The sequence below is a fragment of the Phalacrocorax carbo genome, chromosome 5 (assembly GCF_963921805.1).
Source record: "Phalacrocorax carbo chromosome 5, bPhaCar2.1, whole genome shotgun sequence".
In the NCBI taxonomy this organism is placed as follows: Eukaryota; Metazoa; Chordata; class Aves; order Suliformes; family Phalacrocoracidae; genus Phalacrocorax; species Phalacrocorax carbo.
This window is the reverse complement of record NC_087517.1, coordinates 16,748,400-16,773,861: the sequence shown is the minus strand read 5'-3', so window position 1 is coordinate 16,773,861 and position 25,462 is coordinate 16,748,400. Positions and strand designations below refer to the sequence as shown.

General features: G+C 44.7%; 1 protein-coding gene across 7 annotated transcripts in view; it reads left to right on the top strand.

Moving 5' to 3' along the window:
* The window catches only part of BIN1 (bridging integrator 1), a 101,105-nt gene that overhangs the window by 16,174 nt on the left and 59,469 nt on the right, over positions 1 to 25,462 (top strand). The window lies entirely within an intron of this gene.

Sequence of the window (25,462 nt, the reverse complement as noted above, 5' to 3'; positions counted from 1 at the left end):
CCCCTTGATCTGTTAGTGGATCTGTGGCACTGAGACACGTAGAAAACCTCTGCTCACTCGCACATTGTAAAATCAAAGACTTGACTAATGCCCCTTTCTTTTAAAAACAAACAAACAAAACTCCCTCCAAAAAAGTTGGCGTGGGGGAAAATCTGTTCAAGTGAAGTGGATTGTTTGATTGCTCTGGTTTGTTATTGTAGGGTTGCTTATCAGAGCTAAGCTGGGAGCATTTATCTAAGCCCTTCCTGTTTCTTCCACCCCCTCCAAGATAAGATCTCTTCTGCGGGGAAGATACAGAAAGGGGAAACCTGGAGTCTGAAAGATGTGTAGACTCTTGTGCCATGCTTAAATGCTCACCCATGCTTGAAGAGTCTCTGGATAATGAAGATTAAAAAAAAAATGGAAAAGGGTGTGCATGGTGAGAGAACAAATTCTTCCTTAATTTCTTCCCCCTGCTGCAACCTTCCTTAATTTTCTGACTGTAGTAACCCTCTGATAATATTTTTAAATCATAGAATGTTGTCCCAAGTGGTAATGGTAGCCCTTCTGCTAACCCTATGCGCATGTACTAACCTGGGTAGATTTTTAGTGTGTTACCCTGAAGCTGTGGCCAGGATGAGCAGGGATGTTAACAAGTGGCTGGAAATTTGAGGAAAATGTATGAAAACAGTCTGTTTTCATGGTGACAGGCTGAGAGATGAAAAGTCATATATAATGCTTTCTGCTGCCTTTGCTGTCTGGCTCTGCTTGTTCCTTACCAAAATTTCTTGATCTGTTTTCTGTTTGTTGCTGTCATTCTCTAGTGTTTCTTCTAGCTGTCAGTCAGGGATGGCTTGGATTGATTTTTGCCATTTGTCTAAAGAAAAAAAAGGTGCAAGTTGGGAATATCCTCTGCTGAAGTTGGCTGTGGCTGCTCTGAGAGAGTCTTGTAAGGGGGAGAGGAGGAGGAGGAGGTGATGTGAGATCAGTCAGTTTCTCTGTCCTTTGTTTTGTTGGTGAGGTATGCTGGACTGATACAACTCATTCTTTGGACTTCAGAAGTAGTTCTGAAGTAACACATGGATGGCAAAAAAAATTGAGAGGCTTGGAGAAACTGTTGTGTATTTACCCTGTGTTAGTGTATCTTGGGTCTGATATCTGTGCCTCCTGTATGCTTCAGTCCTGTCTCCCTCAAGCAGTAAGTCTCACTTTGTCAGGGCATTGCCATGTGAGACTGTTCTTCTGAACCCTTTAGACTGGCTTTTACTGTGCTGTTGTTGTCCTTGCTTTTCGGAAGGAAAAGACCCCATGTGGCTAAGATTCATTCAGCCTGTGCAAAGCTGACTCGAGGCTGCAAAAGTAAACATAATTTTTCATCCTGCTTTCACCATCACCCAGTTCTTAAAACCTGGAAGGCTGAAAGAGAGCCAGGAACCCAGTCAACCTCTTTGTCTCCTCCAGCAGTATCTGGGTTTGTCTATGTGTCAGAAATCTTATCTTGCAAGTATGTACTGATAATGCAATAGTCTCAGCAATGGTAAGGAACAATATTCGGGAGTTGTGAAATCATGCACTTGATTTTTATCATGCCTCCTCAGGGGCTGCGTGAGAATACTAGCCCCACTGTGATAGAAAGGAAAGGTAATGATATGGAAAGTCATAATGATTTGTACAAAACCAAAGAGAGCATTGGTGACAAAGGCAGCTTTCCAGGGCAGCTTTTCCTGGTTTTGAAGGGAACTGTGACAGTTTCTCCATTCCTTCTGTAATAAAGGTTAATGTTTAGTATTGACCTACATGCAATCTAGGGATGCTTCTTACCACTATTGCAGATATCTTGTATAGCCATGGGCAAGTTATTTGTCCTCTAGAGGTCCCATTCTGACACCTGCAAATGATAACGAGGAAGTAATTCTGTGCTGGGGTAAAAAAATCTTCGAATACGTGCAACAAGCCATTGCACATTGCCTACTTTCCTCCTGACAGTGCTGTTATTGTGCAGATAAGACTGCCTTGTTCTCTGTAGGAGAAGTTTATTAGGCTTGTGTTGGCTGTGTTGGTGAAGATTGGCAGAGATGGACTGCCTGCTTTCAGCAAGCATCTTGGCTTATTTATGTCCCTGCTCTGGAGTCTGAGATGAGAAAGAAAATGTTTTGTTTTGTGATGGCAATGCCAGTACTGGGGCGGTACTGGTGCTTTTGTGTGGTGCACTTTTTTCTTACGATACAGAAGGTGGTTCTGAGTTTGTTTTGGAGGAAGGTGTCCCAGCATTTCATGCACATTGGCAGGTGCATGTGGAAAAATAGCTGCAGCTATTCACAAGATAATGGTGATCAGCTCTGATTCTGCATACACTTCTCTCCTTTTGTTAGCTTAGGTGCTTTACTAAGTTCTTGATAGCACCAGCTACACATCATTAGAGCTCCTCCTTCCAATCAATCTTCTTTTCAATCCTCACACATTAATCTCCATCCATCACTGTCCTTGGCAGGGAGCGAAGTGCTTAGAGGCCTGGATGCCCTCATCAGACAGCTACCGAGAAAGGCTTTCCCCAGTGAGATCCAGGGGAAGCCCTAGGAGCTTGGTCATGTTGCTGTGCTCCCAGCTCCTTTTTGTTGTAGGAAAAAGCGCCCCTGCTTTGACTGTATTTTCCTGCTCTTGGAAAAACTTAAGCTGTCACATCCAACAACTCAGTCTTTGGATTTTCTGTCCTCTAATTCTAGACCACCCGAAACACAGGCAACCCTTCCTCTTTCAAGCTAATACTTCTCAGGATCCATGTTGTCCCACAGTAATATCGATTTAGTTGTTGTTTTAGATCCTTCTTGCTATAATTTTTCTTTCTCTTCCCATCATCTTTAACCTTTGCCTGTGGCAGCTGTGCAATCAGACCAGAATCCAAATGAAGCTGCCTCTTTGATGCTAGCCTGCATTTAGTAATAGGGCTGCTGTTGTTACTGAGGAAATAACATATCCAGGTGCATTGGCTCTTCTCTCATCCAGGAGTTGAATTAGAGATTTGGGCAATATACGATAGTCTCTGTGCTCTGGAGTGTTTCTATGGAATTAGGGACCCAGGATACTCAAGAGTGTGTTTCCTGCTCAGTAATACCTGTTACTTTTGGTACGTATTATACCGAAATGAAAGGCGGGTGGTAGATATGACACAGTTCATGATGCCTGTGAAACCTCTGGATTCTGAGTTTTCACTTCCCATACGTTTTCCTGCTTTCCTGGGAGCATTTGATGCCTTCTGGTAGAAAATCCAACAAGTTTTGTTTGCCCCAGAGTTGGATGTTGTTTCTGTGGAGCAGTTACATGGAAGCTGGGCAGACAGAATTGCTTTGGAGTTTTGCCTTTACAGATTTATCTCCATGATTTTGGGTCATACTGTATGTGGCTTAGAACAGGAGATTCCCACTTTTTTTTTTTAAGCACTTGAATCTCAAACCGTAAAGTATTATAAAACTGAGGTTTGGAAATAACTCTTGGGGAGTGAAGCCAAAATTTTCAGTAAATAAACTAGTTCCTAAAACACTTTGAATTTGAATTAGTTTAACCTGAAAATGTGGCTGATTTATCTCCATCTCCCTTGTCTAATTAAGAATTTAAAAAAAAAAATTGAAATGCCAAGACCAGAATTCACCAGCTTATCTTGAAATAGACTTGGCTGTGATTCTCCCTCTTTAGAAACGGGAGTGAATTTTTAGTTCTGTTGAAATAAAAGTTTGGCAAGTCTAAATCTTGATGTTTTCCAGGGACTTCATGGGTAGAAATGGGACACATTCTGTTCAAAATACCCAGCGACTGAATCTAACCCTTTAGCTAAAGGTCCACCCTCACAGTCAGTGTGACTTACTGAAAACAATGGTCCAACACTTTGTAAGAGGGCATAAGTAGGCACTGCTGCTGAGAAAACCAGTTGCACCCTTTGTGAGCTAGGCTGGGACATCAGAAACCATTGGTTACTTTTAACGTGGATCTGTATTGCCATTTTTAATTGAGGTTTGTTCCTCAATCCTGCTCAGCAAATAGCCACTCAAATGCTTGGGTTAGCACAAGGGGAGACAGTGACGTAGAGGCAGGAAAGAGTGGGAGATGAGACTTTTTCAGTGTTCTTGTTGGGAAAGCTTTTAAGTGTTCATGAAACTATCGTGTCTCCAAGGACTCCTTTGTGCTTTGGGGAATTCTCCAGTCCAAGGCAAATTTTCTTTTCATCCCCCAAACAGGATAGTTCTGCTCTGGAAATGAGGGTGGAGGAGATGCTTTATCAATCTATACTGGAGAATGTACTTCAAAGGAAATTCCTGTTTTTTCTTGCAGGAGATGAATTAGAGCAGAGATTTTACCCTGGAAGCTGTGACTGTCAGATCTCTCACCTGGAAATTATTAGGTGGCAGTACTTTGAAGGCTTTGTACATATAAGCTGTCTACAGAAGATGGCTTCCACATCTCCTAGCCAGTCCATAAAGGTTTTTAGGATGGTACCCTTCTTAAAAGCCCAGGTGCCTTTGACATATATCCCCTCTCAGTACAAGTCAGAGGTGCACAGAAGGTGTTCTTCCCTGCCCCATCCTGTTTCCTAGCGCTGCTGGAATCGATCCCTGTTGATTCTGGCACGGCTGTGCTAAAAGCCACAGGGGACAAAGGCTCCTTTTGTTGGGAGCTGCAGCCAAGCGCATGGACGTGCTTCTTGGCACTTGCCTCTTCTGGGGGTAACACGCAGTGATTTCGCTGCCTCCTGGGATGCGTGTTCCTCAGTTTGGTGTTGTGGCACTGGTGAGAGAGTGTTTCCTGCTGTCATAATCTGGGTGAGGGAGGAGAGAAAAGGTGTATGTAAAGTGGCGGTTGAGGTTTGCACATGAGGGAGCTAAATATTGGGTGAACGTGACCCTTTATAGCCAAGTGCAGATAACAAGCAAGTGAATCAATGGGGACAAATAGACTTTGTTCCCTGTTTTCTTCTGTCTTCACTGTTAAAGATATTTTATACAGCTAAATCTGTTTTGTGGGTTTGGTTGGTTCCCCCCCCTCCCCCTGCCCCAAACCTGTATTTGTATTAACGCTTAATACTTTCAAAGCTCTGCAGGCTGCACAGCACTAATACTGAAGTGCAGTGGCTGCTGGGGAGAGGGCTTGGTGGAGCAGGCTGGGATCGGAGGCATGAGCTGGGGGATGCCTGCGTAGTACAGGAAGTTCTCTTCCCTTCTCAGGTTTCTGTTCTGTTCAGTGGGAGCACTCCAGTTCCTGTCCTTGCTTAGCTGTGGTTGCAGAGCTGTTTAAGGAGGGGGAAGCAAAACCTGTGGCAGGATAGGGTCCGGCAGGGAGGTTTATTCTGTGTCCATGGCTGGTGGGAAAGAGAGGCAACTGATCATGCCTCTTGCCAATGAGATCTCAAAAGCTCATGTTTAATCTTTGAAACACTGTCTCCCATGCCCAGCAGGTATCTGCAGCATTATCCAGTGTGGTGGGGAATTGGGCAGCTGCTGCAGCAACTGTTGATGGTAGCCTCAATGCCTACACCTCTTCCTCGCAGGTGATAGAAGTATTTAGGTGATGGCATTTGCCTCATGGGAATGAAGCCACAGAGCAGTGTGCACGTTGTGTTTGTTTTACCGAACCATTAGTGTGGATAGCAGCAGCCATGGAACACTTGCTGGTTGCTGTCATGATTCATTTTTATTAAAATCATGCCAAGCCAAAATTAGTATGTAGGAGCTGCCCAGGAGGCTAATGTGACCGTACTGGAAAGACATCTGTGTGGGTTAGCACGTGTCATGCTGACGCCTGCTGTACTGAGAAGGGAGGTATGTCTTCGCCTGCTCACAGCAGTTTGCTGCAGTCCTAACATGTGTTGCTGAATGTGAAGTTTAGTGGCTAGTTTAGGAGCTTTACTGGATGTGTAACATGGGGTGTGCCATGTTTGGACAGCTGTATTGGCAGACCTGGCATGGCTCTGTGTTTGGGGATCAAGAAAGGGATGTTACTCAATTCCCCCAACTCCTGCCTGGGAATTACAGAAAACAGAGAAACCTTTATAAGGTTTTTGGAAACAAAACTCCTTATCACTATGGTTCTTTTTGTTTTTTTTTTTACTTGACTCATGCCAGCTTTAAGTCTTTATTTACAATTGGAGTAGATTATCTTGTGTTAGTCTAATGAGGTGCTTGTTCTTTTGTCAGACACACCAGGTACTGGCTGCTGTTGGAGAGGTTAGACCTGACAGACTGAGTTGTGTCTAAGGTGAAGTCTTTTTTCTTCCACCCCTTAGCTGGGGGCTCTGCAAATGTGTCAGTCGGATTGGAGGAGGCTCCCTTTAAATCCATCATAAGGAATATACCTCATGAAAAAAGTCTCATCCATGCTGTAGGTGAACTAGAGCAGGGCTTCAAACCTTTTCTTGAATCATGGGGTCTTAATTTTCTTTTCCAGGGGTTTGACCTTCTCTGTAAATGCCAAACATATAGCTTGCTTTCCATGGATGTTCTTCATGGGCCTTGAAGTCTGCAGACCACATGCTGAAAATCACACAATGTTCTTTTATGTTTACTAACAGATCTGTAACTTCAACCCAGTATCTTCTGGCCTTGCTGTCTGGTTAACCCTCTGTGCTGTTTACACTTAAGATTCTAAACAAATAGTAGTGTGTAGGCAGGAACCTGTAGTCCCTCCACATGTGCTTGAGTCGTCCGCAGCCTGCTTCTCTGAGCAAAGAGTTTTCAGCTTCCCTCTTCTGAAAGGGAATTTAATTTAGAAGCCAAAGTCTGTGTATATGGCTCTGATTCTGTGTGTCTCCACTTGAGCTCTCTCCCCAGCCCCTATCCCAAGCCTGGATCTTGAGATCAGCTCTCAGTGCACAAAACTGTTCTTCCAATTCATGCAGGTTGGCTGGTAGATATGAGCTTTTCCTTCCCTTCCCCCTTCCCCCTCATCTCCCTGTGCTCCAGGTGGCCTGTCACCTTGTGATAAGGACTCAGTGGAAGCAGTAGCTTACCTCCCTTCGGTTAGTGCTATAGGTATTCTTTGAACACTGTCAGGCTGGGAGCAGCAGCACTTGATGGCTTCTGTAGCACATATGTATGTGGTTACTCATTGTGCAGGGGGATCTCAAGGACAGGCAGCTTTTCTTTCCACTGCTGCTTTGTCATTCCCTGTCTGTCCATCCCCTGCCCCCAAGATATTTGTCCCCTCCATTTGCCTAAATAACTCCCTCCAGGTTTAGCTAAAAAGAAGGGGAAGAGCAGTTGAAGTGTCAGCTTTGCTGTCCTGTCATTGACAGGAGGTTTGGGGATTTAGAGCTGGGCATGGCTTGAACTCTTGGCAAAAATAGCTCTGGAATAACCTGCTCCCTGGACAAAGGTGCCTCGGAGGTGCTATCCTGATGGAGCCTTGGGTGCTGAGCTGGCCAGGGATCAGAGTGAAGGCAGGCATGGAGCAGGATGTGAAAATGGCATGTGTCAGCCCTGAAGCTGATGCATGGGGGAACAGCTCTGCTCTTGGACTCCTTCTCAAACCCTGCCATTTGGTATGGCCTCCTTGGTCCAGGTGTAAAGCTCATGATGCTGTGTGTCACTCGAGTGAACTTGCGTTTCTTTGTCTGACAAATGTATTTGTACAGGAAAATTCTGGAGGGTCTGTACACTCAATGGGAAAATGTTTTTAGGGGACTGCAAACTGAAAAAGGTTGAACCACCATCCTTAAACCTAATATGACTGTTGCAGAGTGAGCTCAGACCTTTATTTGGTGCCTGACATGGTCTCCTGCATCTGGAATGCTCTTGGCCCAGTCCTGCAGTGATCAGCACCTGATGTAGCAGATTTGTCTGTGGCAATGGTCTGAAACCTGAGTGGGGTTTTCTCTTCACTCTGAAGATGTTAGATAAATGCTGACAGTGTACCTTTCATGTGTGCTGTGTATTCTTTGAGGTACTTGCTTTATTAAAACCTGTTGACCCCCATCCAGGTCATGTTGAACCACTAGAAGCACAGGATGTTGGTGAGAGCTTGTCACTGTGCCCACCCAAACATCGGCGAAGCTAAATGGCCTGCTCATATCTGGCTGCCAGAGTGGTGAGGTGGCTTTGCACTAAACACCCCCTCGTTGATCCCCTTGTCTCTGCCAAGAAGGATGCTTTTTGGCAATGTGTGGTGGACGTTGCTTGGCTGATGCCTATGCCTTCCTAGCTGTCTCAGTTCATCTCACCTCCTGACTGGTAACTGCTTTCAGAGGCAATCAGAGAAGAGTAACTTCCACAACAAGTCCCATGTGTCAACTGTGGCCACTTTCTGATGCTTCCTACAGAGCCAGACCATCTGATGCTGTTTCTGCCTTATTTCGTATGTTGGGCCACTGTCCTCCTTGTTCCTCTTCAGCACAGATCTGTGCTCTGTGGGGTTCATTCTCTGGGAATTTATTTTTCTGAGTAGGTGAACAAAACCATAAATCACTCTAGTCGTTGAAATCTTAGTTCCCTTTTGTTGGTTCTGCCTTGTCCCTGAATTCAGCTTAGCAAGAACAGGTACAGAATGGGAAACCACCAGGATAAAGGTGATTGTTAACCTGAGATTGACTTTTGTTTTGACAATGGAGCAAATCCAGTGCAGGGAACTGGGCAAGTGGAAGAGGCCCCTGCTGTGTTTCATGTGTGGGACAAGGGAGGACAAACTGACTTGCACATAATAAACTGGAATAATAAATGCTTAAAATGTTGACTTTACTATAAAGATTCGAACATGGTACTCCCTGTTCCAGAGGCAGAAGCTTTTCAAAAAGCTGTTTGGGAGACTGATTATTACCCAAAGTTGTACAAGACTGTCTGGAGACAGTTAATGTTTAAATAAGGCAGGTGTTACAATGGATAACTTGCCCTGTTTGTTGTTACAAAGTGTTTAAACACATCCTGTTGGACAGCAGGACAAAAGTTTGTCTGTTCCTTTCTTGCTATTTGGATTTCTCATTAAACTCTGACGATGGTAGTGCAGCAGAGCGAGTTGGATAGGGTGCTGGCATTTTAAGAGCTCTCCTGGTGAACCTACCTCAAGGTCACATCTTGGTGCTTTTGTTACTGTGGTGGTGAACTGTTTTTCTTTTGCAGTACAGGAGATGATCTGGTCTCAGAACAGCCTGACTGGTTAGTGGGTATGGTTGTAATGTATCAAATGTAAGATGGAGAGTATACTACATTAAGTTTGCTCTTATTCCGATACATGCAGTCAGGTCTTTGTTTTTCTTACAGTGCCATCATGCCTTGTGGCAGCACTGAACAGAAAAGGAGTCTGGCCACCTTCCTCTTAGGGCTAACTAGGTGCACAGCTCTGTGAGGGGCTGAGACATGAGTATACATACTGCTGCAGAGTGAGTCCAGGACTAGAGATGTATTGTCACATTCCTTAATCTGACTTCTTAAGTAGATTGTGTACTTGATTCCTTCTTGGTCATCCAGTGTAGTGCAAGGTACCTATTGCATGTCAATTTTAACATGTTGAATATGAAACAAAATGTAAGAGGCTGTGAATGCTCTTAGATATGGGGAGGGCTTCTTTGGTTCAAACAGTCTTTCTGTGCTTGAGAGTTCTGGGTGATGTTCTGTGGCTGGCAGCTCTTGTGGCCTGCATCTTAGGCTCAGGGAGCATGCTTCTACACCGGCTCTCAGGTAGTCTGAGAAGTTGGTCCATCTGCAGTGGGACAGCTTTGTAGCAGCCAGTGGGCCAGATAAAGATGTACACTGACCTGTTTGACATGGTAAATCATAAAGGCCTGTAGTCATGAAAACATCCTTTTCCCCTGTAATGCAGAGCAAAGCGGGTTTACAGCCTATATAATCTCAGATAGAAGCACACAGATCCACCTTGAATCTCTTGATTTGCCCTAGTATACAGAGGCCCAGTTAAAACCTATGTGACTTAAGCTATCTATCTAAGGTGGAATTTCAAGGCATTAGCTCTTGGTAGTGCAAAGGGAATCTAGAAAAGGTTTGTGAAATACTGAATTCTTTGCATCAAAGACAGATTTAGTCACTAGAGATAAAGATACCCTTCTGGTGGTCCTTTCACAGCCCATGTTGAGTAAAAGAGGGGACTTCACACAGCTGTGCAGATGGTCGTGATATAACCAAGGGTAGGAAACAGTGAATGGGCATGATGACTATTAAACATCAGAGTCTTGCTCTGATCCAGAGATGAGCCTGAGTTTTACATGGACTTACTCCTGGCTACCTCCTGGTAGCCCTTGGCAAACAAACTCTTGGGTGAGAGGAGATAAAAGCAACTAGATGCAGTTCTGGCCTTCCTTTTCCCATGAGTGCTGCTAGCTATAGAAACAAGCATGCTTTAACTGCAGAAGGTCAGCAAGGCCTTTAGGCGCCGGACAGACATCCGATTTTATTGTTAGCCTGTATAACAAGATTAGCACCAAATGACTCACACAACAAGTCAGGTGGTCTTTAATCTTCTGTAGCTGGGTTGGTATGAAGGCATTTTCATTATCATGGCAGAATGTGGCTGAGAACTTTGACAAAATCAGGTCTTCAGTGACAAGTGTTTTCTGTAGGAACTCAACTTTAATCAAAACTAAACATTGAAAGGGTGTTTTTTTTAAAAACAAAAAGCTGAAAATTCTCCCAGAGAACTTATGAAAAAGATTTTGTTGTTGAACTTTGGTGGGAGAGAAAACGATGCTTTCTCCTTAGCACTGTGGTGAACCCAGAGGTGGTCCTGACCTTCCCGATTGAGGGGGCAATGAACATCACAGCTTAAGCTACAAGTTACACCAGATTTTCTTCTGGAGTGTGAATTGTTCTGACTCCTGGGTGGGTTTCACTTGTGTACTTGTAGATTGCAAGCTGCTAATGATTGCTCCAGCATGAGGACTTCGTGTTCATAGTATTAATAAGTAGGTGAATCTCCATAGTAAATGAAATCTATGCTAAATAAAGTGTGGTGTAACAACACAGAGATTCCCATTTCTCTTAACTGCTTCTGTGGTCATAGCTGGCCTATATGCCACAAGTACGGAGGGCATAGCAGAGTACCCATTGCAGGAGCAGGGTAGGATTCAGTCTAGAATATCTTTATTTTGTCTCCATTTCAAGCTTTCTTTAAACAACCCAGCTGGCACATTAACCTGTGTAAATACCAGGTGGCTTTAGCTTATCAGGTAGTGTGATGGGATGGGAAAGGGAGTTGTATTTTAAAAGTGAAGATCCTGGCTTGTTAATAAAAATGTGACTGGAGTTAATAATTTCTGGCAAGGTAACTTATCCTCCTTGTAACTTTACATCTCTCCCCTCTTATTTATTATCTGGCCGTGATAAGTTTATGGTTCTGCATTGTAACAGCACAAGAGGTTTAAAAATGACTTTGATTTGCACAACTTTTGCAGGAGGGAACAGAGAAGCCCAGACTCTGATCCCTGAATTTCCAGGAGCCCCCTTGAACCACTTCTGAAAATGTGCTAAGGGTGAAGTCAGCTGTGCAGGAAGAGTGAAAACTGCATGCTTGGCTCATTTTGCAGGAGCTGGGAGCACTTATAACTGTGGCACTACTTCTGTGTATCACATGTATAATAAAAGCGTTTGACGGTGGTGAACAGAAGATCACTGAGCCAGAGGGAGGCCAGGACAGAGTAGCTGGGTGGTATCGCTTGGGCATGTTGGGTGTCTTAGCGACCTTTTTGACTCTGGCTGATGCTTGTATCAGTCTTATGACAGAGAAGGATTGAAGGAATGATTGTGGTGTCTGTAGGCATACAGGTGCTTTTTAGTGGATGATCTTCAGATAGTGGATGCACAGAAAGGTGACTAGTAATGTGGGCAAGAAGTGCTCAGGCACTGGTGTCTGTAGTTCCAGTGATACACATGACTAAGGACCAGGATGTGGGGTATACCTCACCTCCTTTAGGTACTGCACAACTTCGCTCCATGCAGACAGCTAAAAATCACTTCTGCATTTCAGTTACTCTGCTTTTTTTCTCTAGGGGCTGTTTCTGCTCTGCCTCAAAAGGTCTGTATTAGAAATTCAAAGTCCATAGTATATAAGACCTCCCCTTCTCTGCACCCTTTCATGTCTGAGGTGCAAACAGAAGGGAGTGGGCCGGGTTTTGCCCACAAGCACTGCCACAAACCTGGAATCATTCCGCCAAAATCAAGAGGGTTTGCTCCCAGATCACTGAGACTCTACCTGTATCCCAAGGAATCTTATATTCTCAGAGCCCTTTTGAGAGATGAAAGACTGCAGGTGGATGGCTGCCTCCATCTCACTCTGTAATAGGATATGACCGGGGGGGATGGGAGGGTGAAAAGCAAATGGTGGTTCTCTGCAACACATACCTGAGTGAGGATGCAGGTGAGCTGAGTGCAGGCTCAGCTTGGTCAGCTCATGTGTGCTGTTCTGCAGACCAGAGGCAGGCGCATTGATTCATATATAAAATGTTTTTGTTTTCCAGGAGCGATGCAGATCCACTTAAAATTTCAAGGCTTTCAGAGTGAGGCTGTAACATGAAGTGGTGGTGAATGGAGAAGGGCCTTGGGAGGGCTGCAGGTTGCTGATGGTTCCTTTGGTTATTAATGGCCACAGCAAGGGCTCACAGGTTCTGAGAATAGACTCTGCATTTGCTTTAGAGAAGACAGCTGACAATGGTGTTTGATACAGCAATATGTCTCTGCCTGACTTTTGATTGACAGTGACACAAACCCGCTCTCCGCCCAGCCGTGGCTTAAACCTGGTGACATTTACAGCAGAGCTATCTTCTCCCGTCTAAGTTTAGGTGGTGATTTTGTGGTTGTCTGCATGTGTGTGCTTAAGATGAAAAAGCAGGAGCGGGCTTCTGCAGATAAAAATGGAACAGGAATTTCAAACCATGAATGAACCAGGGAGGTGTTCAACCTGCATGGATTTTCACGGTCTGGTTGCTGTGGATCCTTGTTCAAGATATGACTGTTGGAGGGGTTGTTACCTACTTTGGCACTTTTGGTTTGCTCTCCTGAAATATGTGTTAAATATTCATACCTATGGGACTGTCTGTTTTGATGGGGCATTTTGAGATGGGTTTTTTGGGGCAAGCTGCAGTTGGAATTGGCTGGTAACCTCAGTCCCACCTGTGTACAGCTAATGACATGTATTGCGGGTGCATGTCCATAAGCTGTCCAGAAATATCATGTGATCTTATCAGACTGCTGAGACTTCATTTCTTGCCGTGCATCCATGTTACTCTTTTAAAAGCTTCTCCTGTTAATGAACACCAACCCCTGCCCCACAAGAGAAAAATCATCCTCCCTCCCACAGCAGACAAGTCCAGGAGAACAGAGCTGGCAACATGCTTCTCAGCCCTGCCTTGAAGGATGAGCAGTGTCGGGGAAGCCTGCTGATGTCCCATTCCACTCTCAAGCAAGTAATGTTGAAGCATAGTGTGAGTGAGAGAGCAGATCCTTGTCCAGTGATGGCTGAGCTTATGCATAACTTTACGCTGTTAAATCATGGCTGAGTGGGAATAACTTTTGGTCACTATCACTTAGAAGCCTATTTCAGATGAATGACCTAAAGGAGAATGGTTTTATCTCCCGTTACAGACCTTTGGTAAGCCTTCATTCTTCCAGGAACATGACTTTCTTCTGATACTGTCTTCTCCAAGGCCTGATCTGGCAGCAGCTCATATAACCCAAATAGAAAGAACTGCCTTTCAGACTTGGCCCTGAGGGCTAGACACTCTGTATCCTCCACTAGATGCATGATGGATTTGCACCCATGTTCCCTTGGCATTACAATGAAAAATGGGCTATGAAAGCTGGTGTAACTCGACCTTTCATGAACAACTTACTGGCCGCATGTTTCTGGAGAGTTCACCTGTGACTTCAGACAGTGCTAACAGAGTTACTTATGCAGAGAGGTCTGATGGCAAGTAGTGTCCGGAGAAGCTGTCTGCATAAACCAGATGAAACCCTTTCAAAACAACACTAGTGTTTAGAAAAGTGTTTTCAGCCATCCGTTATGGGGGTGGGGTGGGGAAGTTCCTGGGTTTGGCTCCTTTTTTGTCTAAAATGAAGGTACAAATATACAATCAAGGCAGAAGAGGGGTTTGATTGCATTAGCCCCTTCAGAACCGCTCCAAGACATCAGCAGTCCATGTGTCTCTGCATCTACCTTACCTTGCTTCTGAGTTCCTTGTCAGGAACAGTTGGCTACCTGTGATGGGTAGGAAAAGATTTGCTGGAAAGGGTTTTCTTCTACCGTTCTTCTTCCTCTTTGTTTCCACTTCCCTCACTCATTGCTCTTAAAGTTTGCAAAACTACACTTACGTAAGCAGTGCTAGCAGTGTTTTACACTGTCACTTGATATTTGTCAAGTGAGCTGCATCTTTTGTCTGCAGGAGACTCGGGGATTTTCAGTTCCATGTGTTTTGCAACCTTTCTGACCTTTGCTAAGCCAGACACGTGGTCCAGATTCATTCTTGTTGGTGTGATAATACATTAGTACTGCAGTAGTTCTGAAGGGTAAAACTCCAGGGTCGGGATCCCACTGTAACAGAACAAATATGGGACAAGAAAAGCCTCTTGCCTTGAGGTTGCACGCAATGAGTGATGACGCAAAGCAGACCCAGCTTGCAACTGCACTGATGCTGTAATCGGCAATCCTGGCTGCCTGCATCTGGGAGTTTCTGGGGCATGGTGTACAGGTGCAGGTGAGAGGGAGGAGTTGGTCCATCAAGCACACCTGTGAATGAAAGGTGTAGAGCTCTGCTGATCTGATGAATCTTACTATTTCAGTAGCTAATTATGGGATAGTAACGTAATCCCTAGGTATTCCATGTGACATCTGTAGAGGTTTGAGTGGTAAATTGGTACAGCCTTTCTTGGAGGAAGATGGAATGGGAAACTTTTTTTACTTTCCACACCCCATCAAACTGATTTTTTTTTTGAGCCATTTCACAGTAGCCATATATTTCCTTAATGCTCTCCTTGAGATCTTTTGCAGCAGTTTTAAATGATCACCCCTGTATTGTTTTATGGCTGCATTTTTAATGTTGGTGAATGTATGGTCCATAGCAGGAATAAAAGCAGTCTAAAGGTCTTTTAACAGACCCCCCTTCAATTGATTTACAGTGACAAAATTTCCTCAGTGCGCCTTTTCCTTCTCCTTTGGAAGTTACAGCTCATGTCCACTTGTTTGTAATATATTCAGCATCTGTCGACACCCTTCCAGCCTGGAGCTCAGCAGAGAGCCTTCTTGACCAAGGCTGGTAACCGAGCTCTGAGACTGCTGTCAAAAATAAAAGCTGCTGAGCTTGAATCAGATCTGGTTATCTGAGAACTGGAAACTGTGTGAAGGACAGAAGTGACTGAGTTGATAATTAGGAGTGCTTCATGTTTGGCCTTGGCCGGAAGATCTTCATATGAAGGTTTGAGAGAGGATAAGCATGAAAGATTACTTTCCTTGCATTGCTGTGTCCTGTACCCAGTTTAAGGATTTAGCAAACTTAGTGCTGCTGCTCTAGCATATGAAGGAGCCCTCTCTTGTGCTTTCCCTGCCTTTTTAAGGGGGGGGGGAAAAAAAGGAGGGGAAAAAAAGGCACCCTGAGGTGCCTCTCCTGCTCTCTGGCTTCATATGCCAAACTCAGAGATACAGGCACTCATGAAACCCTGTTGCCTGATGCAAGTGTGACAGAGCTTCAGCACAGCACCCTTTTCACCCTGTGGTGGTGGTGTCAGCTGAGCTGGGCTCTCTGGGCTGCCCTTTACACCTTCTGCCACATACGAGAAAGATACTTGAGAGGTCTGAGCAGTGCTGTATAGAGGACATAGCTGTGATGATCTGGGAAGAGGGGGCAGCTGAACTCCTCATGTCATCACCTGCTGTGGGAGCACATATGTGACTGGTAACATGGGGATAGCATCCCCGTTCACACTGCTGGTAAATCCGTGCCTGGTGTAGGCAGGACGGTGAAGTGTGAAAGGGCTCTGTTCTCCATAAATGGTGATATCAAGCAATGTGTCATTTGTCGTGTACCTGGTATGGGTATGTCAGGTGTCCCTGTACCCTTCACCCTTGATGAGTGCTTTTGGGAAGAGAGGGCAAGCATTCTGGATGTGATGCTTAGAGCGACAGAAGGATTTGCTGCCAGGCCAGCCAGGTGGTCCTGGCTTAGTCTTTCCATGGTACTTCCCCTGTGAAGATCTCAAAGTTCAGTGTCCATCTTGCTGTTAGCTAATAGAGCAAACCTGCCTGATGTGGTTGTGTTCACAGTAGTTGTTGGAAGAAGAGGGCTTGTGCTTGGCAACTTGTTCTTAAACTCTGAAGAAAATACGAAGACTGGTTGTATGCTGATTTGTTCAGAAATGCGTTTTCACTGTTGACTGCTGGGAGGGTATTACTATAGGGTCACTCATAAAAGAAGGCTTCCACATTATTAGTCCTTTTCCTAGGACAGGTAATGAAAGTACTGGACGTATTACTGTTAGGGGAGCAATTCTATTTGTGACTTTTTAAAAAAAATACTTTATGTAACATTATATACATCCTAGTGATATTGGGAACATCTGAGTTTGGGGCTTTGGGCGTTTTGTTTTTCTGATGTTTTTTTTTTCTTTAAAACTCATCTGGATCCATTCAAAAGCACTATGAACAAGGCTTTTTTCACTTGAAGTGTTATCTGGAGTAAAAGTAAGGGAGTGCATATAGAGCTTGCCTGTTTCTTCAAAGATCTTGTTATTTATAGGCTTTTTGCCAAAGCTGATGCCACAAAAATTGACTGAGCCCCTGGGCTTTGCCTACATTTGAATGTCATTGTTATCTCTTTCCTTAATGAGTCTGTACGAGGCTGGAATTAGTACAGATTAGTTGCACAGTGCTTCCTGTGCCTTTTGGTTTCAGAACTCAGATCTGCAGAACAAGTCCTACTGCTCTTTTTTTGAAAGCTAAGAATCAACCCATCAAACTTGCTGATATTTAGATATTGTAGTGCAGTTGTGTGGGAACTAGCAGTGAGCCTTTGGAATAAGGTAATGGACTATGAATGTGTGTGTTAAAGAATCTCTGTACTGGCTGGGTATCTGTACTGCACTCATTAAACTGTCTGGATGCCAGCATGCTGTGAAACCTATATAAGAGGTATAGAACTGTCTGTTAGTTCAGGTTCCTGATGATATCCTGGAAACTTGGAGAAGGTACTGAGAAGGACTAGATCAGTAGATGACCTTTCTGTATCAAAGCAAGAAAATCCACCCAAAATACCAAACACTGCACTGCTCCTTTAACCCATATTTATTGTAATAAAAGTCAATTTCAGAAGGCTCTGTGCATTATGCATGTTTTCATAGATCAGGAGCAGCAGGAAGCTGCAGGCGTGTTGCAGGGAGTAGTTGGCCACTGGAGGCAGGAGTGGTGATAGGTTCAACCTTGGTTTCCTGCCTACTTGTGTAATGCTTGCCAAATGGCAATGGATATGAGGTACTTGCATAGTACATAAGATGGGAGGATAAAAACTATTGTCTTGTAGTAGCCTGAGAGATACTCCTGCTGTAAGTGTGAAGTCTTCAGAGAAAGGCAAGACAGAAGCTGGTGGCTTGTTGCTCTGAGTGCTCCAGGTGGTGTGGTAGACTAAAGAAGCAAAGGAGTACTCAAGTCTATGACTAGGAGAGAAAAGGGTCATGGAAATCAGTTGCAGACAGCTATTTTGGAACCACCGTAGTCGCTGACAAAAATCCAGTTCTTTACTGGATACTAGCTAAGATGTGAATTGCAGTCATGTCCTGGTTTTGATTTTTAAATGCACAAGCCTTGGACAGTTGATTCCTGGTGCTCAGACCTGTAGGCAAGTAGGTTCCCAGGCTTTCCATAGGTAGCAGCCCATAGTTACATGCAAAGAGAGGGGAAAGAAATGTTAAGACATTTGGAGGCTGGATATTTTAGGCTTCTCAGTAGGTTTTTAACTTATTGTTTTTAATATGACTGCTTATTTCTAGATCATGAAGATTTGCCAGATTCTACCTTCTTTTGGAGGATTTGTCTTTCTGAAGCCTGTTAACTGGCTGAATAAATTAATAAGTAGAAACACTTCGGACGTGCAGTTGGAATTATTCTGTATAATGTGCTGGAATACTATGGCTTTGCCTTCCCTAACAATTTGCATAATCTTTCATGGGTTCATCGGAGCGCTAATAAATGTTGAGAAGCCTTCTTCAATGCAGCTGGTATAGTCTGTGCACAGACAATTCATGTAGGAATATGCACGTGAGGGAGTTACTACAGGTCTCTAGACTGTTCCTTCTCCAACATCTTCTGTTAGACGACACCTACAGTGGGTTCAGGTTGGTCAGGGCCCTGAAATATTGGTGAGTTACACAGAAATATACAAGAATTGTATATGTGAATATTGACTAGGTGAATATATGTGCTTTTAGAAAACTTGAGCAACACGGGCACCCGTGCAGTAGCCAACTCTTGTGGCATACAAGTTTTTGCCTTAAGATAGGGGAGGAGAGTACCCATACACTGCACCTCAGCTCCCATCTTTGATGTTTGGCGCAGTTATGGTTTGTTGTCTGGACAATGTGACTTACAAGAGCTTGCAAAAAGCATTTCGCCTGTTCTGTAGGCAGCATATGGAAAGGCTACATAGGCAGAATGTCATAGTTTTTGGTGGTGGAGGAGAAACCTCCAACCTGGATAAGTATCCAAGAACAGTTTTTTGGAATTACTCTCCTGACTTGGGGGAGCAGGAAGCAGAATGAGGCGTCCTATGAAGTCTTCATACTTGACCTCTCTGAATAAGGAAATTTTACCCTTTGAAGGAAAATGCTGTGCTCAGGAGGTGGTGGTCCTCAACAGACTCCTCCTCCTAATAGGGATTTTGCAAAGAAGTTTGTCAGCCAGGTATGGAGCTTTTAGCCTGTCCCGTTGTGCTGCTCCTTTTCTTTCCTTCCTACTTTCTTCCTTTAGTTTACTTGTTGACAGTATACTATAGTTAGAGAGAGTGTTAGAAGATCCTGGTAACGAAGACTTCCCAGAGTCAGTGGGATTAAGGCAGGGAAATGTCAAAGCCCAATTTAGAAAAGTGATTTGATCACAGGGCGGAATTGAAAGCAAAGCACTTAGTACCTCCCTCAGAAAGAACTGACTACTGTCAGTAGGGTGGGAATGGGCTGAGGGGGAACTTCCTGCACGTTCTACTCCAGAAACAAATAAACTCATTATGCTGGTCTTCAGAGATATTGATCTTTCTGAGGCAGGGAGTGGGGTCAGCAGATATTATTGCAAATGGTAAGAGTAGTAGATACAGAGGAAGAGGTAACCTGGGTAATGACAATCACCCTGGCGTTTTTGCTAGTGCAACAGATGAATTGGGGTTCTGGCCCGGTGTTCAAGAGGGCTCTTTATCTTGGGCACAGGAGTCTACCCATGGGCATGACGATTTTGACTTGCAAAGCAAGACAGCAGTTCTCCTAGCATAGAATGTGAGCCAGCTTCTTGAGCTCCAGGTGCAGGAACACCCTGAGATCTGCTAGGCTCACAGTGTGGGAGGAATGTGAGTCTCTGAACCTTGGGCACACTCTGCAGTTTTGCTACCCCTCTGTGACACAGTGCCATTCCTTCTCTTTAGGCTGTGGGGTGGACACGGGAGATGGACCAGTGTGCAGAGCTAAAGTACCCAGAGCCTTCTCCCTCCCCTTCCTCGCTGTCCTGGGCTGAACAAGTCTGAGGGTTAGGCCCAGTTCTTGTTGCATTTACCTGTGGCCTTAGGACACTCAATAATGAGGTACTGTGTAGACTGTTTGGTAACTAGAACTATGAGTGATGTGAATCCCTTGTTCGATAGCCTGTAACTTGAGAAAAGTGTCTCCAAAGGGAGCCAAGCACAGGAGGAAGCATCTTGAGAGCGAAAGATTTCACAAGCTTGCTCCAATTAGTCTTCCTAGTGAATATCCTGAAATAATCTGAGTACCGTTACAGAACAGAGAATGCAAATGCAAAAGTGATATCCTCCCTGTAGTAGTATTGATTAATGTGCTTTTACATGTTTTTGAGATGTTTCAGTGCAGCAGCTAGCTGAGTCTTTGCATCCATTTTTTGCTGGATACTAGTTGCCTTACCCTATGCAGAGAAACTGAGCCCGGTAACTTTGATTTGCTTGAGGCCTTGGGTGAAGCACATGATGCAGTTAGCCCTGTGTTATAGTTAGCTATTCCTATTGCTACAGGCTTGTACCCTGCAGATGCTTCAAGGAAAGCCTTTGAGTTTGGATAGAGAATGGAAACTGCTGTAGAAGAATCTGCTGCAGCCAAACAATACTACTGTTATGCTTCACAGAAAAAGGGGGATCTTCAGCAGTGTATTCAAAGGAAAATGCTGAAATAAAGCAAGCATTCTTAGATAAACATGGTGCAGCGTGCAGCTTAAAGTGGGACAGGTCCTTTGTGTACCCTGTTCTTGGGGTACGTACTTACTACTTGGGGTTCTTGGGAATATTACTCACTACTTATGCCTCAGCCTTAAGGATAAGCTGACCATTGTTCCAAGCCACCAGACTTGAAAAAGTCCTCCACCTGCTGTGCTTATTTCTACATCTTGTCTTACACCTGACATGATCAGAAATGGGTATATTCTTAAGATGCTAATTTCAGCCTGGTGAAACTTCTTGCTGTGATCTCCCTCTGAGTCTATTATGGGGAAGCAGGTTTCTCCAGGAAATAATTCAGAATGAGAAAGTAGAGCTCCTGTTTTCCTTGTTGATTACAGAGTGAGGGAGAAGGGTGAACCTTTTAAGGCAACCCAGTGTGATCACGCTCAGTCACTTTAAACTCAAGAGGTGTGTCCTGAAGGTGCAGGTCACAGCGAGGCTGCTGTTTAGTAGCTGTCAGAGGCAGATATTTGAGTTGAGCCTTCAAGGCAATACAGGATGACTTGCTCCTACAGATATTTTGCAATATAGTGCCATTTAGGGAAGGTGGCAGAGATGTGTTTCTTTGACGATAGGCTATATGTGCCATTATCACCTAGTCATCCTTGGACGTATGTTACACTTCCAGCAGCGGTATAGAGGAAGGAGTGAGGTCTTTTTAGGGAGGATATTTGTTTGGAGACAGTGATTGACCTTCTGTTGCTGTCACCTTCAGGATTTGGGAAGACTAGCTTTGGAAGGGCCTTACAAGGTCCATCCCCTATGTACGCTTATCTAACTTTTTAAAAAGTCTTTCATTAGCAAAGGATCTTTATGCAATCTATTCTAATGATTTAAATTCTTCACTGTTAGCATATTTTTGGGGGATCTTCTGAGATGTCAACACCACAATGTGACCAGAAAATTATATTTTAAGTTGTTTAGGATTTTTTTTCCCCCAGTCTGATTAGGTTTTAGAATATGGGTAAGCACGCAGAATCTCCCGTACTTTAATTAGAGGGACACATGTGAAAATCAAACTCAGTGTGTCTTGAGCTGAGCACTCAAAACTGGTCATCTTGTCTCTCTCTGCTTCTTTTCCATTTGCCAGCTGGGAATGCCATGGATAAATCTGGTGACTCTGTGACACGTTGAACAAGTGCTCCTCTTCACAGTTGGATGGATGTGACATTGGACATGGATTTTCCAGGTCATTCAAGAAGTCTTTAACAAAATGCAGTATTGAATCCAGATTTCCCAACTCTTAGCCCAGTAATTAGCGCTGTCTTTGCAGGATCCATTGAACCTTGTCAGCAAGTAAGAAGCAAACAAGAACCCCTCTGTCTGCGCTGAGTGCAACATTGCCCTTTCCCATCTTCCAGTGATCTGAGGGTCTTTCTGATTGCTCAGCTATGGGAATAATTTTCTTAATTTAAAATGAAGCGTTAATATGTTTGGAGTTTCTTCCTCTCCACCCCCATCCTCCTTTGTCCAGTTGTTTCAAAGAAAGACTTAATTGTGCCAGGCTTGCATGAGGAAAGCCAGGCTGCCCCCAAAACCAGCCTAAAGGCAGGCGTGGAGGGCAAGAGGGCGTGCCCTGCTCCTAGAGAGGGTCGGAGGGCTCCCGCTACTGCTCTTGCTTTTCTCCCCTAGTCTGAGTGCAAAATCCAGATTATTCCATGAGCGCAAATCTACTTTGAGCAAGTCACACTTCATTTGGGCAGAGAAGAAAGCATGCTTTAAAAAGCTTATTAAACTTCCTTTGTTTTTACCGTGTTATGTTACGTGGCTTTGTGCTTTCCATCTGACTTGGACACTGTTTTCTTTTCCCCCTCTTCTGAGTATAATGTCTTCCACGGAAGAATAGGCAGTGGCCTGAGATCAAAAATTTATTTGTTCTGTTCCTACTTGACCCATTGGCACATGCCAATTTGTTGCAATTCAAAATTAGTCACAGCGTTTACTGGCTCTGTGCCCAGTTGGTAGATGGCGATAATGCATTGGAGTTGGCAGATGCAGCGGAAGTCAGAGGCGTCGTTTATGAGGGGTGGAGACCTCAGGATATGGAGCGGTTTAGGAGCATTAGGCTCATATCAGTAAGATGTAACTGCAGCCCCCTCTCTGATACAGTGGGGAGCAAGATGTGGACCCCTAGGGCTCAAGTTTTGTCTGCTCTGGCTGTGGGTTTAATGACTCTCCCTTCATCAGGGCCTGATGGCCCTAAATTCAGATGCTTCAGATGCAGATTTAGCTCAGTTTGCGATCCACAAGCTGCATTTGTTTTTTTGCCTTCCTACTCATCACCTGCATTCTGTAAACTGCTTTTTGGCCTGGGCAACCCATATACCATGAAAAATAGAGTTTTATTAGGTTACTTATTCACATAATGGGTCTACACGGTGTTTGCTGAGAATATTTGGATTTTCAGGGTTTTGTTGTGGCACTCGTATTTCACAAGAGAGTGAAGGAAGGTGCTGAGTGAGAGCTGTGGATGCATTAAACAGCTGGTATATATTTCTCTATTAGAAAGTATGAACGTGAATCTGTTACAGTTGCTTTTTAGAACACAGCAGAACTGCATTTTAGTTGGACTGATATTGCTTCTTGATGCTAGCTGCTGCACTCCTCAGAAGTGTTTGTCCTTAACGGTGATTGCTGCTCTACATCAGAGAGTTTGGTGGTCACAGGGCTGATCTCCAGATCTCCATTTCCTTCATTACCAGTGCTAAAAGTGGAACATGGGAGACCCTGTGCTAAGCAGTGCAGGGGTTTCCCCTCTGCGAATGCTTCCTTCTGTGCACCTGGGGAAAAAAAAGGGTAAACTGCAGCTGGATGAGATGCTTCCTTTTGAGTCCTACAAAATGTGTTGTTTAGGTAATGCTTGGTCATCCTGTGAATCTTAGTCTTGCTTTTGAGAAAAACCTGCAGCTCTAATTTCCCTAGAGTAAACTTTCCATTTTGCTGGGAAAAGTTGCTGTTTTTAAAGGCTGTTTCATGCCTTTACTTCTCTGACCATTGCAAGCAGAATGCTAGATCTCTGATAGAGGATTTCCAGACTTCTCTGTTGATTCTTCTGTTATCTCACTTCCTAAAGTATATGAATTCAAAGCTTCCTGTAAATAGTCCTGCCTGCAACAGCAGATTACAAACACATCCATGATAAGAGAGGAGTGTGATCATGTACGTGTCTGTTAGTAGCATCTTGCCTCCTAGGATCTTAAAGTGCTTTTAAAACTTCAGTCAAACTGTGAATCTCATTGTTGCTTTTATTCAAATGCAGGGAAAACTGAGGCTCCATGGGTGGAATTTGGCTCTGTTTGGAGATGCTGCAGTAGTTGGTGAGGTGCTGTGGTCCTAGTTTGAGAAATGCAGAGCATCTGCAGGTCTAGTTAATTGTTGGGAGAGACCTGGTTTCTGAGCAACGCTGGAAAGTGGTGTTTAAGTGTCCAAATATGTTTGCTGCCTGAGGCCAAAAACATTGTCTGAGATGACAACCCCATCCTGTCATTGTGCACCTGTAGTCAGCCAAGACTGGAACCCCCAGCAACGCTGGAGCCTCCTCCAAAATCCATCCCACAAGGTGTGTTGTGTGATTCATACAAGGTATTCTGTCCTTCGCCCTGGGTTGCACAGTCTTGAAATGGTCCCTAACCTTATGCAGGGCCAGGACTTCTGAGGTCAAGGGCAGACCAAGGAGTCTAGCCGTGGTTGCTTCTTAATCTTTTAAATGCCAGATCCATGCCCGCTGCCTGGTGTGGTTTGTCTCCAGACAGCAGCTGACAGATCACACCATCTCTGATCTGCCCTGCGATTTGGGAGCCGCAGTGGGGTCCTGACTCTCACCCTGGTAAATCTGCTCCATTAATAGCTATCAAAGAGCCTGAAGTTTCCATCCAAACTTTATCTGGCTTTGCAGCAAGCTGGAGGATTAAAGGCTGTTGCAGGGGAAGGGAGGGAGCAGCCGTGGCTCACCCGGAATAGCCTGACCTATGACGGCACGTACCAGTCTGGGAAGGGGAGTTGTCCTGTGAGCTCACAGGTTATTAGCAGTGAGCACAGACATGCCTGCAGTCAGCAGCACACCCAGGGCCATCTGCTCCATCCCTGGCTGGTTTAGGGAGTCCAGAGGGACTTGTTAGTACAGCTTGCCTGTGCAGCTGTTTGATGGGAGAGCTGGAAGAGCAGGCTTGAGGGCCAGCCTTGTGGAGCCATCATTTTATGCTGCTTAAATGACCCTAGGGTTTGACCTCTGGGAGGTTTGTATAGAGCAGATCTGTTTTTGAGGGAGAGTGGTATGAGAAGATAAGCCCTGCCTTGCTGCAGCCCAGGGCTTTTGTCTTTCCACTGTGTCATAGCAAGTAATGAAGGGATTAGAGGTGGCTGAATGGCTGGGTCTCACCTATAGGGCCAACAGGCATGGGGCACAAGGCTTTACCTACCAGTTGGGGGAAGAGTATAGGAAGCAAGAGCAGTTTTTTCAGTGTAGACAGGGATTCACTTCTCACAGCCCCTCTCTTGTAACTGGTTTTGTTTTTGTTGCCTTGTTCCTCTGCTGGCATCCCTGAGTCCTCTGGTTCACCTGCTCCATGTCACTACTGTGGAAAAATGCAGGGTCTCTTACTACTCCCTTCCCCCATCATTTAGAGCTGCTCCTCATCTGAGCATTGCTGTTGCAGGAGGAGTCTTTCCTTAGAGACAGGCTGTGAGTTAGAGCCCTTTCCTGTGTCCAGCATTTTGCAGGACTTGTGCAGAGCATCTCAGCATAGTCAAACAAGATCTTCCCAGCTGGCTGGGTGACCCCAGACTCAGTGAGCTTGTCCCCAGAGAAGCAATGGAACTGCAGATTGGACACGTGGGAGGCAGGTGCGTGGCCACCACAACGAATAGTCTGTGGGTGCTGCTCAGTGTTTTATACTAGGAAGTACTGAGGCTGTTCTAAACCTTTGACCTCAGCAACATATTCCAGATTCCTCCCAATCAAGAGGTCATCTTCCTTCCCTTCCAGACCTGGTGTCTCCTGACTAGCCAGACAGATGCATTGCCCTGTAAAAAGCTCCTTTGTATCCCTAGCAATTTTATTGATCTGCACATCGGGAGCATCCTTCTGCTTTGGAA